Source organism: Dermacentor variabilis, chromosome 3, assembly GCF_050947875.1.
Source record: "Dermacentor variabilis isolate Ectoservices chromosome 3, ASM5094787v1, whole genome shotgun sequence".
NCBI classification, from domain to species: Eukaryota; Metazoa; Arthropoda; class Arachnida; order Ixodida; family Ixodidae; genus Dermacentor; species Dermacentor variabilis.
This window is the reverse complement of record NC_134570.1, coordinates 7,981,196-7,998,312: the sequence shown is the minus strand read 5'-3', so window position 1 is coordinate 7,998,312 and position 17,117 is coordinate 7,981,196. Positions and strand designations below refer to the sequence as shown.

Below are 17,117 nucleotides of genomic sequence, written 5' to 3'. Positions count from 1 at the left end.
TATCAGGCTTACCAGCTATGTCGAAAGGCACGAACTTCTCTCGCACGACACGTACGTCTTCAGACAACATCTTTCTACACAAGACATATTCGTAAGGCTACGAGATGACGTGCTGCAAAATATCCCTACAGGGGGAGATAACATTATAGCAGGGCTTGACTTAAAAAGCGCTTTTGATACGATCTCCCATACCCTTATACTTGAAGAGCTCGAAAGAATGGGCTGTGGAATTAAGATCCACAATTACATCCGCTCTTTCCTTACTGAACGTAAAGCCACAATAGGTATGAAAAATATTCGATCTTCCAAACTCCCAATGCCTAACAGAGGCACACCACAGGGTGCCATCCTCTCACCACTTCTATTTAATGTCGCAATGAACCGCTTGGCACGACAACTAGAGAAAATTAACGACCTCAACTTCGCGTTTTACGCAGACATCACCTTATGGGCCTGCAAAGGCTCGTTAGGGCAAAAAGAACAAACTATCCAGGAGGCTATCGACTCGGTGAAGGACTTCGCAAAACAAAACGGTATGCAATGCGCTCCGGAAAAATCTGAGTTTATCCGGATCCACGGGCGTAACTACAGAAACAAACCGAGCAGCCACCTAACGATGGGTGACCAGACGTTACCAGAAAGAAATATGATCAGAATACTAGGACTATGGTTACAAAGCAACAAAAGAGCCCCTCACATCATTGCGACTCTAAAGTCAAGCACAAGGAGCATCGCTAGACTAATAAGCAGAATTACAAAGAAAGGTAAAGGGCTCCACGAAAACGAAACCATAACACTAGTCCAGGCTTTAATTCTTAGCAAAATAACATACGGACTACCATATCAAGAGCGAACCCCGTCGGAAATCAAAGAAATCGACCTACTAATACGTGGCGCGTATAAGGCAGCGCTTGGGCTTCCTAAGAATGCGGCAAACGAGAGGCTGCAAGCTCTAGGCATATATAACACATTTGAAGAGTTAAGAGCAGCCGTTCTTATGACACAAAGAGAACGACTATGCCTTACAAGCACAGGTAGAAACGTTCTGTCGCGTTTAGGCTACCCATTGCGACCGCAGTACTCCAAGGAACAAACGACCACAATGCCGGATCCAATACGCGAGCGCATAGGGGTCTCCCCAATCCCACGCAACATGAACAAAACTTATCATACAGCGAGAAGACAAGCGAGAGCTAAACATCTTCAGAAAACCTTCGGCAGTAATCAAGACGTAATGTATACTGATGCAGCTAGATTTAGCAAAGGACATGTAATAGTGGCAGTTCAACCCACACGCCACGGAACGCTTCACACATCAGCATCGATACGTACTAGGTGCACTGCTAAAGCGGAAGCAGCTGCGATTGCTCTCGCTATCGCATACAAGGAAAAGCAAAACAGCTCAGCTTTAATAATGTCCGACTCACAGTGGCATGCAGAAGGTATCTACAAGGCAACATACCGCAAGTCGCCCTTAAGATCATAGGCGACACATTGAAAGATCGTGCAGTTTTATGGTGTCCTGGCCACGAGGGTATCTCGGGAAACGAACAGGCACACACTCAAGCTCGAGGCTTTACTAACCGAGCTGGAGAAACGCACAACGATGAAAAAGACGATCGCCTAGTGGTCCGCGATATACTGGAGCACCAGCGAAGAACCCGGCAACAGTACGCCCCGCCACACAAACTACTCAATGTAGAGGAGGCGCAGAAATATAGAAAAATACAGACGCATACCTACTCACATTTGGGTAGATACCATAAAATAAACCCAACCTTGTACACTAACTCTTGCCCGTGGTGCGGGTCATGGCCTTCATTGCCTCACGTAACATGGGAGTGCGTCAAAAGACCTCATGCCATCAATTCACCTTTGGTACTCGCTTTACTAAGGGAGCCCTGGGAGGCCATTCTCGCTCTTGCTGACCTCGAGGCCCAGAAGGGCCTCCTGGACCAAGCTGGGCGGGTCGCAATGGCCACTGGATTCTTGGAATAGGGACCCACCCTGCACCGCTCCCTTCCGCCATTTTTTTTCCTCATCAATAAATGTTTTTTTTATTCCTCCTCCTCCTTGACATCTCGGCGTCGTTTGGTTGGGGACGCGGCGCATTGTGGTCCTTACAAAGCGATTCGTCGAAGCAGACATGGTGGCGCCAACGGGCTGCTGACTCGGAGCATTGTTGTTTTCCCAAAGCGAGTCATCCGCAGTAGACATGGCGCCGCCTTTCCGACTGTCGCTTCCCCGAAGATCGCCAGCCGCCGCCGATCGAACGTAACAGCTCCTCCATGGCCCGGAAAATTTCGACTGGCCACTGCTGATAACCGCTGGGCAGGAAGAGAATGGCTGGTGGCAAGGGGGGGATGTCCTGGCTTGCAGCGACCAGCTGTGAAATGATGACACCGCCCCAAAACATCCAACAAGGACAGGCAACTGCAACACGAACTCCACAACACGGCCCTGCGCCGAGATGACGTATCTTGGATTTCACTTTAGACCCGCTAGGCTTAAAAAAAAAGAAACAAGTGCGGAAACAACAAATGCTGCATTTCGCTACGCAAATTTTTGAAGGAATTTCGGGCTGACAAATTGAGCTATCGTGGAGGGAGTCCTGCTAAATGAGAGGGTAGCTTCATGGCTTAACAAAATTAACAATAACAACCCCAAAATTTAGGCGGGATTCCTCAACGGAGAATTCAAGTTAGCCTGCTCAAACCATCCGCATTGCCATGCAACTTTCCCTTTTTATATCTAACGGAGAAGTTGTACTCTTGGAGAGAGAAGCTCCATCGGAGCAAGCGGCCATTTTTGTGTGACATTTGATTGAGCCACGTCAGAGGACAGTGGTCGGTCTCGAAGATGAACCTCGCTCCGTACAAGTAACGACAACTTCTGGGCTGCCCAAACTAAACAACCACATTCCTTCTCTGAAGCGCTGTAGGCTTCCTCTCTTACAGATAGTTTACGGCTGGCATAGAGGACAGGATGTTCCTCATTATTGTCGCCGACCTGATTAAGTACCACGCCCATGCCTCTGTCGCTTGCGTGGCACTGAACTATGAATCCCTTTGTGTAGTCTGCCGCGCGAAGCACAGGACGAGAAACCAATAGCATTTTCAAACCTTGGAAAGCGTTCTATTTATCAGTATCCCAGTGCACGTTACTCGGTGCTCCCTTTCGGAGGGCGTCCGTTAAAGGACTTACTATTTGCGATAATTCGGAATGTACCGTTGATAGTACCCTAAAAGTCAACCAAAATGAACGAATGTCTATTTTCATGCGCGGCTGTAAAAACTCTCCAATCGTAGCTATTTTCAGCTCGGCTGGCCGTCTCGTGCCCTGGCCGACAACATGGCCCAGGTAAGTAACCTGCAAGCAGCCAAACCTGCACTTCTCCGCCTTCATCGTTAAGCCGGCTTCCCTCAACTGTGAGAACACACTTTCAAAGTGCGATACGTGCTGTTCCCAGCTCTCCGAAAAAATTGCTACATCAAGATATAACAAGGCGAACTTCTGCAAGTCTTTTTGGACAATATCCATTAACTTAGAGAAGCTAAACGGCGCGTTCCTCAGCCCGAAGCTGAGGGCGAGAGGACGAAAAGTGCTTACAGGTGAGATAAATGTGGCATAGCGGGCTGGTACTTTCTGAAAGGGGAACTTGTCAGTATCCCCGCACGAGATTTATAGTTGAAATGTATTTAGCTGCGCGAACTCTTTCGATTCGTTCCTCAATGTTCGCTGTCGGGTACAGCTTACGCCTGGTCATGGCATTTAACTTCCTGTAGTCAACACATTGACGAGGGTCCTTATTAGGGGTTTCTACTAGTATTAGCGGTGACGTGTAGTCACTCTTAGCGGGCTCAATAACTCCCAACTGTCTCTCAACAGTGTCCTTATCTCCACGATTGCTGCTTTACTGCCTTGATCCTGCTCGCTAAACCTACCTAGGTAAACACAACCTAGCTAACGATCAACAATCCAGCTTCTCTACTGTTTGAAACTGAACAACAACAAAAGGAAGCCTAGAGAGTCAAAGCAAGAACCAAGCACTCACCGCAGACACAGCACCACGTCGCAAAGTCCTTCTGACCGCTGACACCACTTGTAATGGTTGGGTTCGGGCATGAAATAGATCGTAGCTTGCCCATGCCGTCGTCCAGCTTATCCACGCTGAGGACGCTGTTGAAGGGAGAGACTTGTTCTCATCGACAGCGAGCAATATGGGATTTATTCGCAGTATCTACATGAGAACGTTACAGTTCATCAGTCTAGCATGACTGTGAGAGAATGCACACCGAACAGCCGACGATGGCTCCTTAAATACACTCTGTCCACCCTTAATCCCTAGGTGTGGGAAAGCGGCCGTTCAACCATCGACAGATGGGAGCGTCCAAAGTCATCGTCGCCGACCCGCCTGTGAAGGGGAGGGTTTACACACTTTCGCACAGGTTTCACTGATCACACCGAGGTGAGAGGGTTCTCGCAGGCAAGGGTCCTGCCCCGAGCAGGTGCCTCTTGATCCCAGTGTTTACTGCGCAGACAGTGGCCGCCGCGTCTGTCCATTGACTGACGACTTCTAAGAACCGTGAGACGGCGCCACAAAACTTCTCCTCCCGGAGTTCCACCGCTTCAAACAAGCCGTTACGGTAACGGCGACTCCACAAACAATACCTGGTCCGCCGACTGCGTCTTGACATCTCGGCGTCGTTCGGTTGGGGTCGCGGCGCATTGTGGTTCTTACAAAGCGAGTCGTCGCAGCAGACATGGTGGCTCCAACGGGCTGCTGACTCAGCGCATTGTTCTTTTCCCAAAGCGCAGTAGACATGGCGGCGCCTTTCCGACGGTCGCTTCACCGAAGATCGCCAGCCCCCGCCGGTCGAACGTAACAGCAGACAGATAACCGCCGTGGTGGCTTAGGGTTTATGGTGTTGCGATGCTAAGCACGAGGCCACGGGACCGAACCTCGGCCGCGGCTGCCGCATTTCGATGAGGGACGAAATGCAAAAACGCCCGTGTCCCATAAAATGGGACACGGCGTGCCACTACGGCGTGCCTCATCATAATATCGGGGTTTTGGCACGGAAAACCCCAGAATTAGACAGACAGACAGACAGACAGACAGACAGACAGACAGACAGACAGACAGACAGACAGATAGACAGATAGACAGATAGACAGATAGATAGATAGATAGATAGATAGATAGATAGATAGATAGATAGATAGATAGATAGATAGATAGATCCGGGAAAGTGCCTCAAGTACGTACCTTAAGAATGCTAATCTCATTAAAACAAGAGCCCTGTTCTCAGCGCCAGAATGCCTCAAACGGTAGTTGCCCAAGTGGGAGCGAGGTTAGTCGTAGGTCTCGTATTCCCCACTTTCAGTGGCCGCTTGTTCAAGTTCTAGCGCTGGCATCCTTCTTCCCCTTTACTATCTCTGCTTGTTCGCTCCACTAGTCTTGCCCTGATAGCCTGTTCGAAGTTAATCAACAAGCGTAAGACAGCTGACATAAGGAAGTATAATATGGATAGAATTGAACATGCTCTCAGGAACGGAGGAAGCCTAAAAGCAGTGAAGAAGAAACGAGGAATTGGCAAGAATCAGATGTATGCGTTAAGAGACAAAGCCGGCAATATCATTACTAATATGGATGAGATAGTACAAGTGGCTGAGGAGTTCTATAGAGATTTATACAGTACCAGTGGTACCCACGACGATAATGGAAGAGAAAATAGTCTAGAGGAATTCGAAATCCCACAGGTAACGGCGGAAGAAGAAAAGAAAGCCTTGGGAGATATGCAAAGGGGGAAGGTAGCTGGGGAGGTTCAGGTAACAGCAGATTTGTTTAAGGATGGTGGGCAGATTGTTCTAGAGAAACTGGCCACACTGTATACGCAATGCCTCATGACCTCGAGCGTACCGGAATCTTGGAAGAACGCTAACATAATCCTAATCCATAAGAAAGGGGACGCCAAAGACTTGAAAAATTATGGACCGATCAGCTTACTGTCAGTTGCCTACAAACTCTTTACAAAGGTAATCGCAAATAGAATCAGGAACACCTTAGACTTCCGTCAACCAAAGGACCAGGCAGGATTCCGTAAAGGCTACTCTACAAAAGACCATATTCACGCTATCAATCAGGTGATAGAGAAATGTGCGGAATATAACCAACCCTTATATATAGCTATCATTGATTACGAGAAAGCGTTTGATTCTGTCGAAACCTCAGCAGTCATGATGGCATTACGGAATCAGGGTGTAGACGAACCGTATGTAAAAATACTGAAAGATATCTATAGCGGCTCCACAGCCACCATGGTCCTCCATAAGAAAAGTAACAAAATCCCAATAAAGAAAGGCGTCAGACAGGGAGATACGATCTCTTCAATGCTATTCACAGCGTGTTTACAGGAGGTATTCAGAGACCTGGATTGGGAAGAATTGGGGATAAAAGTTGATGGAAAATACCTTAGTAACTTGCGATTGGCTGATGATATTGCCTTGGTTAGTAACTCAGGGGACCAATTGCAATGCATGCTCACTGACCTGGAGAGGCAAAGCAGAAGGGTGGGCGTAAAAATTAATCTGCAGAAAACTAAAGTAATGTTTAACAGTCTCGGAAGAGAACAGCCGTTTACGATAGGTAGCGAGGTACTGGAAGTGGTGAGGGAATACATCTACTTAGGGTAGGTAGTGACGGCGGATCCGGATCATGAGACGGAAATAATCAGAAGAATAAGAATGGGCTGGGGTGCGTTTGGCAGGCATTCTCAGATCATGAACAGCAGGTTGCCATTATCCCTCAAGAGAAAAGTGTATAATAGCTGCGTATTACGAGTACTCACATACGGGGCAGAAACCTGGAGGCTTACGAAAAGGGTTCTACTCAAATTGAGGACGACGCAACGAGCTATGGAAAGAACAATGATGGGTGTAACGTTAAGGGATAAGAAAAGAGCAGATTAGGTGAGGGAACAAACGCGAGTTAATGACATCTTAGTTGAAATCAAGAAAAAAAAATTGGGGCATGGGCTGGACATGTAATGAGAAGGGAAGATAACCGATGGTCATTAAGAGTTACGGACTGGATTCCAAGGGAAGGGAAGCTTAGCAGGGGGCGGCAGAAAGTTAGGTGGGCGGATGAGATTAAGAAGTTTGCAGGGACGACATGGCCTCAATTAGTACATGACCGGGGTTGGAGAAGTATGGGAGCAGGCCTTTGCCCTGCAGTGGGCGTAACCAGGCTGATGATGATAGCCTGTTAATGCGATAAGCATCCTTTGGTAATTTCACGCACTTTTCGGTATGATGGCCGTTTCTACCTTCTTTCACGTCGACGTTTGCTCTGGCTGTGTTCCACTAGGTATGTTTCACGGTATGTGCCCGAATAGACAACTTGGGTCATTTGTATGTGTCACAGGGTGTGTGCCTTTGGGAATTTGCCGCTCTATCACGCCAACTTGGCTCCCTGGGTATGTGCCACTGTGTGTAAGGCGCTCTCCTATGAAAATAAAGGAAAGAAAAATAGGGGAGGGAGAGCCCTGGCCATTTACGTACCTCGTAAAGCTCTTTTTAATGCAATTGTACATAGCACAGCGGTGTCTCCGTCTCGTTTACTTACATCACAATAATCATCATAACACAATAAACATATCACCTGTTACGTACGTATCATGAAAAATGTTGGTAATCGCATTAACGTCGCCGATGATCTCCAAGGGATAGATGCGCCGCCAACTAGTTATTTTTTAGTTCTGCGGCATGTTTGGGGACCACATTGTATTTCGCCTCGCTGGGCTGCTGAACACTTGGTGGTGTTGATGTTTGGCTCCTGTCGCCCAAGCGCTGACTTGCATTTATAGTGGGACAGAGAAGGAAACGTGAAAGAAAATGCCCCTTCAAAGCTGGACTGTCCAAGTTGGACAAAATTTACTGCACGGTATCCTTTGTACTTCGTTATGTTGAAATGAATGTGCTACATAGTGATATGGCGTAATCGATCGCGCCGTGGCGCTGCAAGGCGGTGAAGCAGACGCAGTCGTAAAAGGAAAGTCGTGACGTGCAAGAACGTGCTACCAAACTGTAAAAACAAAGCGACTGAAAATTGCAGAGCTAATTGCCTTCAGATCTCCTGTCATGCTTCTGCTCGTGAAATTAATTGGTGTGATTATTTATGTCCCGTTGCAACGAGTTTGCCATCTTTCTTGCTCGTGTTTGGCTTGTTTCTGTGCTTCTGGTGTGTGCTTTTCGGGACAAGATTTATGAACCCGCGTTGCTGTTGGGGAAAATACGGCTACCTCTCGCTCGATACTTTCCATGCGGTGGAAAAGAAGAACACTCGCACAAAAACAGAAAAAAAAGGAACACAATTTTTCACTTGGTCGTGGAAGGCGTCCTGCTTATCACTTCTGTAGCGTGCGCACTCGAGATATTGTACGTATACTGCTCTCGGCATTGTATCTAAGTCATAGTATTTGCTGTATAGTATTTGTGTATCCGCTGCCTCCTGTACTTACATGAAATACAGGTGTGCTTGTGCGCGCCACGAAACATCGCCGCATTGAGAAACCGTTCTTCGAACCTTCGTGTTATTGACATCAAAATAACTTACTTGCTTTCGTCGTGGTGTTATTGCCCTGCGAAATGTAGAACGAATAGAGTCCCCTGCATATTTAGACGTTGTGGCGACAGAGTGCCGCGGTGCTAATTAAGACGGCAAGCTGGGCGAGTTGGTGATTGAACATGTTCCTATGGGTGGGCAGCGCAACCCGGACGAAGGAGACCTAGTCGTGCTGTGTACTTCCTCTTGTCCTTCGTCCGGGTTGCGCTGCCCACCCATAGGAACATGCGGTGCTAATCTTTAATCACTACTTCCCAACTTTGCAGTCGCCAGCCAGTGGTGCCAACGGTAACCATTGTTGCGTGCAGTTTAAGTTGCATTCACGCTACAGAACAACCGTGACGTGGCCCTGAGGTGGCGAATCACGCCGCACACAAGAGTGCCACAGCTAGCGGCGCCATTGGTTGCTGCTCAGCCAACGGAACTCGGCAATTGTGACGCCGTTGCACATACATATGAATCTTAGAGCCGAGCAAATGCCCTTACGGTGGTGATTATGCGCCCAGGTGAGCCGAGTTTGCCAACCTCTAATCGCCACTTTCTTCAGTGAAACTGCTTGTCGTTACGAGCACGGGGAAAAGTTTTTTTAGGCCTTCAAGTCGGCTACGAACAGTAAAAATGCACAGTCGTCGTTCTCCTTTCCGATCTCCGCAACTCTTTTTTGCACTTGGACGCAGCATACCTCTCCTCGCAGACAAAGCCCACCGGCCGAGTCAACTGGCTTGGTCGTGGCGTGTGTGATTTCAATCTGGTGACATGCGCGACTTGTGTCCTTGGCTCAGAGCGTCTACCAGTGTTCGTGAGGCGCACGGGAGTATAGTACAGTTCACAGATCTTACCAAGGACAACATACGGTCAATCGTAGTTTGCCAGGAGCTTTTGGCGTAAACCACGCTTCGCTTCCTTGTGGAAATCCAAAGCGAAACTAGATCACCAGGACGATGAGGAGCTAGCCGATGTCGGGCGTCGTAGTCTGTTTTATGGTATCTTCGACTGGTCGCCTGTATGCTCCGAAGCAGAGTCGGGTAGGTCGGTCGTTTCGCGAGCTCAAAGGTAGGGGACAAGCGCGCAATCCGAACGTGCGACTCGCTCTCGGAGGAGAAAATTGCTGATGCGAAGCCACGTGACTACTGCCAACGTCCGATGTTTCGCCTATCCAAAGCTCCCGGCGCTGCTGGAAAAACCGGCGGTCGTGCCGGCGGGACAAACGTTCGTCGAGACGCCAGCATGCAGCGGCCTAGGTTGCCAAGGTTACGGTGGGCCGTCGCCAACAGCAGCGACGCGGCGCTGCGATGACGTTTCAATCTCGATGACTGCTCCGACGACAGGGCTCGGAGCGCCTCAGAGCGCTTCTAGAGGAGAGCAATCGAGAAGAACCAGCCGAAGGCAACGCCGCTCGCGAGAGCGCTCCAGAGTGCTCAGAAACGACCAGCCGAAGATAGCATTAGTGTTTTCTTGCAACGCCAAACTCCGCAGACGCGCGCAAGTCCCCGAGCCTGTTCAGCGAGGCATAGTGTATCGGCTACCGCAATGTTCATGGTGGTAAAAAAAATCGCAGTTTCGCCTGAAAGGCAAAGCATCGATTGCGATAGAAAATCAGTGGACTGCTAGCTATACGAAGTACCTCCGATGCCTCCGAAGCTTCTTCGCCTGCAGGCGAGCCAGCGCCGCGTCTGAAGACGACACTGACGAGATGCCACTGCTGTTCCTGCGCATGGTCGCCATTCGCTTCCCAAAAACGCTGGTCCCCTGCGCGCGCTCCGCTGGGGAGCTGATATCAGCAAGCGACGCGCTCCGTAAAAACGCTGGTCACCCCAGCGTGCCGCACATGCGCAGTGACGTCTACGCTGGCTGGCTGAGCTATAACTCTCTATTTTAACGCGATAGCGTTAAGGAGCTCGTGTCGCAGAAAAGCCGGTGTCGTCGGCGTCGGCGTCCACGGCGTTGGCCGTGAGCGATAAATCACGGCAGGCACTTCATAAATAAAAAGCAACTTCCAAGATGGGCTGGGTGGGAATCGAACCAGGGTCTCCGGAGTGTGAGACGGAGACGTTACCACTGAGCCACGAGTTCGATGCTTGAAAGCGGTACAAAAGCGCCTCTAATGAACGCGGTGTTGCCTTAGAAACGAGCTGCTTCTAAGGCTCAGGCGTGCGTCGCTTGCTCAGGCGCACATTTCGTTGTCGCGCCGAACGCTGCGTTGCTCGACGCTCACGGCGTCCGACGCGGGGCGCGTAGTCGCTGCGCCGTAGCCCATTGTCTTACACCCCTTGGCGGGTCGACGGGAACGCTGTCGCGTTCCACTCTTGAAGGCGAAGCTTAAGCGTCCTCCAATTTTTTATTTAGAACTTATACTCGAATGTTATCGTTCATTCTATCTGTTGTGTATATTCTCACCGCATCTGCCTCCATCAGATATATGCGGGACACGAATTGTGTAGTACCATAGAGAAAGAAATTCAACAAGAGGGGACACTCTTCAAAAACTGGCAACAGGAAAGACGTCACGCCTAGTTTCAACAACATCCGTTAGTTGACGCGAGCATCAGAAAAAAAAAGAATGTGAAATAAACTTCCAGACAACGTTTTATTTTTTTAATTCTTTCCCACTAAAAGTGAAAAAGTTTTGCGTGTAAATGAACTTACACTTTGCAACTTTTTGTTGCGTTGCCTAGCAACAAGCTAGCGGCACGCCAGACGCGCGTGCATACGTCATGCGCCAGACAAGCCGCAGGAGTGAGCGAGGCCGGCCGTACGTGCGAAGCTCGCGTGCTCGGCGACCCGTCTGTTTTGGATATAGCCCATGTTTTTGGGCTCCCGGCCTTCTCTATGCTTTTCTTGCGTATCGTCTGCATTTCGACACGGCACCACTGGACTACGGCAAGGTGAGAAATTGTGTTTGACAGTGTGCGGCGCATTTTAAGCACATTTAGGCTTAGTTCGAGTGCCGCAGTTAGCGAAAAACAGCTCCGCCGTCCTGGCGCAGTTAATGCCTCGTCCTGGGAGATGTTTGCGACGCTTTCTATGAGTCCCAACATTACTGTAACTTATTTTGGTAGGTTTTGGGCACGCTTGCCGCGCCCGGCATATTGACGCAGTAAGCGAAAACCGGCTCGGCCGTGTGAGGCATTTGCCTGTGTACATGCGTGTACTGCGTCGTAGCGCCTAAGACAGACAAGTTTTCGCGCATTCTGTGGCCCCCAACATTATTGTAACTAGCGTCGTTATATTTGGGGTAGTCTAGAAGCACGGTTGCCGCGCCCGGCTTATTGACGCAGTTAGCGAAAAGCAGCTCGGCTGTGTGCCGCAGTTTCGCGTGTACTGGATCTTACTGGTAGAAGTTCGTGACGCATTCTCTGACCCGAAAAAGTATTGTAATTTATTTGGTAACATTTTGGGATATCTTAAGGCTTGCTCGCCGCGCCTGGGGTTGTGAAGGTGTTAGCAAAAAAGCAAGCCGGCCATAGTGAGTTTTGCGTGTACTGAATTTTAGTGGGACAAGTTTGTGACGCATTTTATAGCCCTGCAACAAGATATACCTTATTTCGGTACTCACGCTTCTCGAAAACGCGACGAGCGATTGCCGAGAGTGATAACACGGGAGTGTTGCATGCGCCGGCAGGACGCGTAAAAGATAACACGGAGGAGCTCAAGAACATGACATTTACGTATTATGAGCGACTGAAAACAGGCTTTGCACCCACGAGTCTGACTTGAGTGCGATTAGAAGGCATTCTGCGAGCGTGTAACATGGTCTGGCTGAGCCTGTGTGTGTACTTCGCGTACCATCGTGTCGACTGAGGCCAAGTTGTTTTGGAAACGCGCAGTCACCCGTGTATTTGTGCACTTAAAGTGCAGGAAATAATGCCAGGGAAAGGAGGGGTGCTTGAAAATCAGATGTTCAGATTTTATGGCATTGTTTCGGAGGAGTCTTTGCTGCGAAATGTACGTAAAAGTGAATTTATCTCTAATGCCGCTCATTCACCACTTACGCACGTTTCGCCTCTACACGAAATACTCCTGTTAGGTCAATATGCCAAAATGATACATGCTTGTAATTTACTTTCAGCTGATGGGATCCGGTGGAGCATCGTACGGCAACGACTGCTGCTTACCTGGTGCCACAACTTTCGATGAATGCAGAAGAAGCCCGGAACGAGCATTTATATAGAGCAAAATAAACATTTCATCATTTCAGAAGACGTCTTTCGTTTTCTTTATGAAATTGCACCTGACAGATTCGGTGCAGTCTTGTAAAGGTCAATCGCAATCATTTCTACGTAATAATGAAACGATTCCACGCCAAGGCCACGCGAGGTTCAGCAGAAGCGAAAAAAAAAATGCCGCGCCGAGCAGCGGAGCCGGCGCGGCGTGTACCAACTGGTGTTCAAAACGCGCGCGCTCAAAACCGAAACCGGAAGGAGTCAACAACATCCGCTTGGTGTGCTACAGTCAATTCGGCCGCTGGGCTCTATGGGAGTGTCCACTCTTGTTGAAATTTCTTTCTCTATGGTAGTACTTTGTGGAAGGCACGCGGGCACCAGTGATTACGCTTGAACTTTCGACGAGTCATGTATAAAAGCCGACGCGCTTGACCCGCGCGCAGATAAGGTTTTCCGCCGACTTTGCTCGCCGCTATCATTGTGCTTTAGTGTTACTTGTTTTGCTGAGAACAAATTAGCCCACTTAAGAGTTAAACTAGTAATGCAGTTTTGACAGCGCGTCCTTCGCCGTCACTACAACTTGACTATATAGGAGGAGGAGAGCTCTGTAGCCGGTAGTATCTTGTTTGGCGGTATTGTATGTGCAAGTAAGAAACGGCAAACTCCATCCCAGTTCTTGTGTTCGGACGCAACATACAATGAAAGCATAGTGGTGATCGTTCGATTAGTGCGCTCAGTGAGGCCGTTCGTTTGTGTATCATACGGCGTTGAGTGGCTGAAGCGCGAGCCACATAAACGTAAAAGCTCATCCACGATATCCAATGTGAATTGACGTCCCCGGTCGCTTATAGTAACACAGGGTGGTCCCCGCTGCAGAACAATCAAGTGGAGTAGGAAGAGCGAAAGTTCGTTGGCCGTGGCTGATGTAGCGCGTGAAGTAGTCGGCGCAGACGATTAACCATAAGTTGTCCTTGGGTGACTGGGGAGAATGGCCTACGATATCAATTCCAACTTGCTGAAAGTGCAAGCTGCGAGCCGGCACAGGTTGAAAGAGGCCAGGCGGGTCACTGGTTGGACGTTTGCGATGTTGGCACTGCGTGCAGCCATTGGCAACATAAACCGCAACCGAACATCGCATCCGGGGCCAGTAAAAGCGTTCTTGAATGCCATAAGGGCCGATTTACGCTCGAGCCTCCCCTCGCCGCAAGCCGCAGCGCAAGCGGGTAAGCGGGTTCGGCCAGTAATGGCCGAACTTATTTATTTCGTCGCCATATCTCGTCTTATCTGAGGCTGTTTCAAAAAGGTGACTTCCTTTTCTGTCAATGCGACTGACGGTATGCTTACACATTGCGCTCCCGTTTTACTTATCTCAAATGACTCAAGAATTTCCCGAGTTAGCCTATCGTTGTTCCTTTTCAGGCCTTGTACTTCATGAAATTTAGGGGTGCACGTGCTTACTTGGCTATCCTGTCCTTTTTTGTTCATTTCGCAACGTTTGCAGTGCAAGGCCAGATTGCTGCCAAGGGTCCCTGAAAGTAATGATGCGTGCTCTCTTGTTCAATCATTAAGGCATCTTCCTGTTGGTGTACACTACTCCTTTGGTGCCATCGCAATATCTGCTCTAGTGCGTGATCTGGCATTGTGGTTTCTTTTTTTTTCCTGGTTCACTCGTGCGCACATACTTTTTCCCTTGCTTCGTGCTGAGCACACTACTCGGACGCCGTGTCTTACCAATCTTGATAAGACTACGGCTCAGTCCATGCACATATGAAATTTTTGCACAATTATTTTTGGTATCCGGAACTTCAGGTCCGCTTTTGCTTTCTTGTTTTCTTTTAATCTTCTCTACGAGGCCTTCAGCTATGCTGCATAGCATTGACCTTGGGTACCCTGCAATTGTCAGCCTACTTAATTGCAGCTGAAAACTTTGTTCAGTTTGATGCTGGCATGATTTCTTTAGTGCTGAACTAAACGCAGCACTCGCTATTGCCCTTTTTACTGTCTTGGAATAGCTTGACGTGAAGAGGAAAAATTGTTTCTTTGCTCTGGGCTCGTACCTCCAGCATAGATATCCTGGTTGGAATTCTAGTAAAATGTCGAGGAACTGCAGAGAGCTGTGGTTCCGAAGCTCGTCAGTGAAGTTCAGCTCTGGGCACGTTGATCGAAAGCACTCTAGTACGGTGTCCTTAAGTTGTTGGTAATCGGTTGCATTCTCTGTTTGGCACAGTATCATGAAGTCGTCCACGTATCGATAGATCCGTGTGACGCGCCTTTCCTTGATGGATCCTTGAATTTTCTTGTCGCATGCTGCCAACTACAAGTCACTCAGGATTGGTGCTATTTTTGATCGAATGCAGACCCCTCTTTTTTGGACAAACAAGGTACCATCATGTACAGCGATTGTGGCAGCGAGATAGGCGCTCAACAGCTCCAAGAAGGTTTCCACAGACATTCCTACCGAGTTTTGAAATGGAATGGCTCCTTGCTCTTCGATGGTGTCTCTCAGTACATTATTCAAATCTGCGTGCGGTATTGAATAATACATGTCTTCGATGTCAGTTGAGAACCCGTACCAATAATTCATTTCGTACATTCTTATCTCAGAGGTTAGTTCAGAGTTCCCAATCATGAGTAGATCTTCTACCCTAACTTGGGAAAGTTGCCGAAAAGGTATGCCGAAAGCAGCGATTGCCACGTGTCTGCTTCCGATAAGATGGCGCGGACGGGGGTACCAGTTTTATGGTATTTTTCCACTGAAGAACACCGACAGCGTGCTGGTTTTTGCTGCTTGTTGCACAGCTTGTTGCCCCTTCTTGCACAGCTGGCTAGCTACCATTACTTATTTCTTTTAGAAGCATCTCGACCTTTCTTTTCGCTTCCTTTAGGTCTTTATTTTCTACCTTGCGGAAGTTCTTGTCGATGGCTTCTAATGCTCCTGTATTGTAGCTGCTGGCATCGAATACTACTAATACCCCTTCTTATTCTGAAAGGCACATTAAGTTTTCTTCTTTTTTTTCAATTCCTTTACAGTTTTAACTAAACTGTGCACATGGCGCTTGCGTTCTTTTGAACGAGCCAGTGTATCTACTTCTTCAGCCACAACTCTGCTAGCGTCCTCTTCATTCGCTTTTGCTGCGACTCGTGTGATAATGGCATGCTTCCCTGCTGCGTCTAGTCTCGGGGGAACCGCAAATTTTGGACTGAGTTCCACTACTTCTTTAGAAGGTTGTGAGAGCTGCACCTGTCCTACTGTGACCACTGGGTTCTTGCTTATCTTCTCGTATTCTTTTTGACCTTGTATTGTTGACTTCAAAATTGGCAGGAGCCACTTATTCCACATGTGTTCAGTGCTAAAACTGGCGCTGGTCAAGTGAAGACGATAGGATTTTTTGTCAGAGAATCTCACCTTGAGGAAGTCGGTGAGTAGGCGAATCTGTTTTCACATTTCAGCCCGCAGTATCTTCATAATTCTTCTTGCATGTCCTTGGGAAGGCGACAACATCCAGAGTAGCAATCTAACGTCTTCCATCAAAACGTTCTTGTTGCAACATGGAAATAAGCGGGCCCGGGAAGTGAAGAACGCAGTGTGAAGATATATTTGTCGTGAGTCAAGCAGATGCGGGAAACAAACCGAAATGCTTAGAGTGATGAAAATTAATGTCAAAAGGGTGTGGAACTGGGCTACTTGGCTCATTCTTCGAGAATCGTAGCAGCAGAACTTAAGCAACACGGACACAGAAGGAACGACTAGACGAGGATGCAGCTGCACTGTCAACTGATTTCTTTGTTTAAATTTAGGAAACAAGTAGAAACGCTCACAGTGCTGAAAATGAATGTCAAAAGGGTGTTTAACGGGGCCAGTTGTTTCATTCTTCGAGGATAGTAGCAGCAGAACTTGAGGAACACGGACACAGAAAGAACGACTAGATATAAGGACACAGCTGCAGTGCAAACTGATTTCTTTATTAAAATTCCCTCTCATTTTTCTCATCGCCATATCTTTTCTCTTATATATCTGAGGCTGTCTCAAAAAGGTGACTTCCTTTCTTGTCAAGGCCACTGACGGTGTGCTTACACATTACGCTTCTGTTTTACTTATCTCAAATGCCTCAAAAATCTCCCGAGTTGGCCTAACATCGTTCGTTTTCAGGACTTGCACTTCATGAAATTTGGGGGTGCACATGCCTACTTGGCTATCTTGTCCCTTCTTGTTCAGATTGATCCCCTGGTATATACCTATGTCACACGGGCACATTTGGAAGGCCTTCCAGTCAACGGCCTTTGAAACGCCACAACTCTATCGACTCAAGGGAGTTGTCGCGCTGCTA

General features: G+C 48.4%; 1 protein-coding gene and 1 long non-coding RNA gene across 8 annotated transcripts in view; both read left to right on the top strand.

The window, feature by feature from the left end:
- LOC142575118 (uncharacterized) overlaps positions 1–17,117 on the top strand; it is a 171,263-nt gene that overhangs the window by 103,271 nt on the left and 50,875 nt on the right. The gene's annotated exons all lie outside the window — the stretch shown is intronic.
- Positions 10,968–12,828, top strand: LOC142573902 (uncharacterized). Its single transcript, XR_012826366.1, has 2 exons — positions 10,968–11,511; positions 12,696–12,828. It is a non-coding gene; the product is annotated as an uncharacterized LOC142573902 (long non-coding RNA).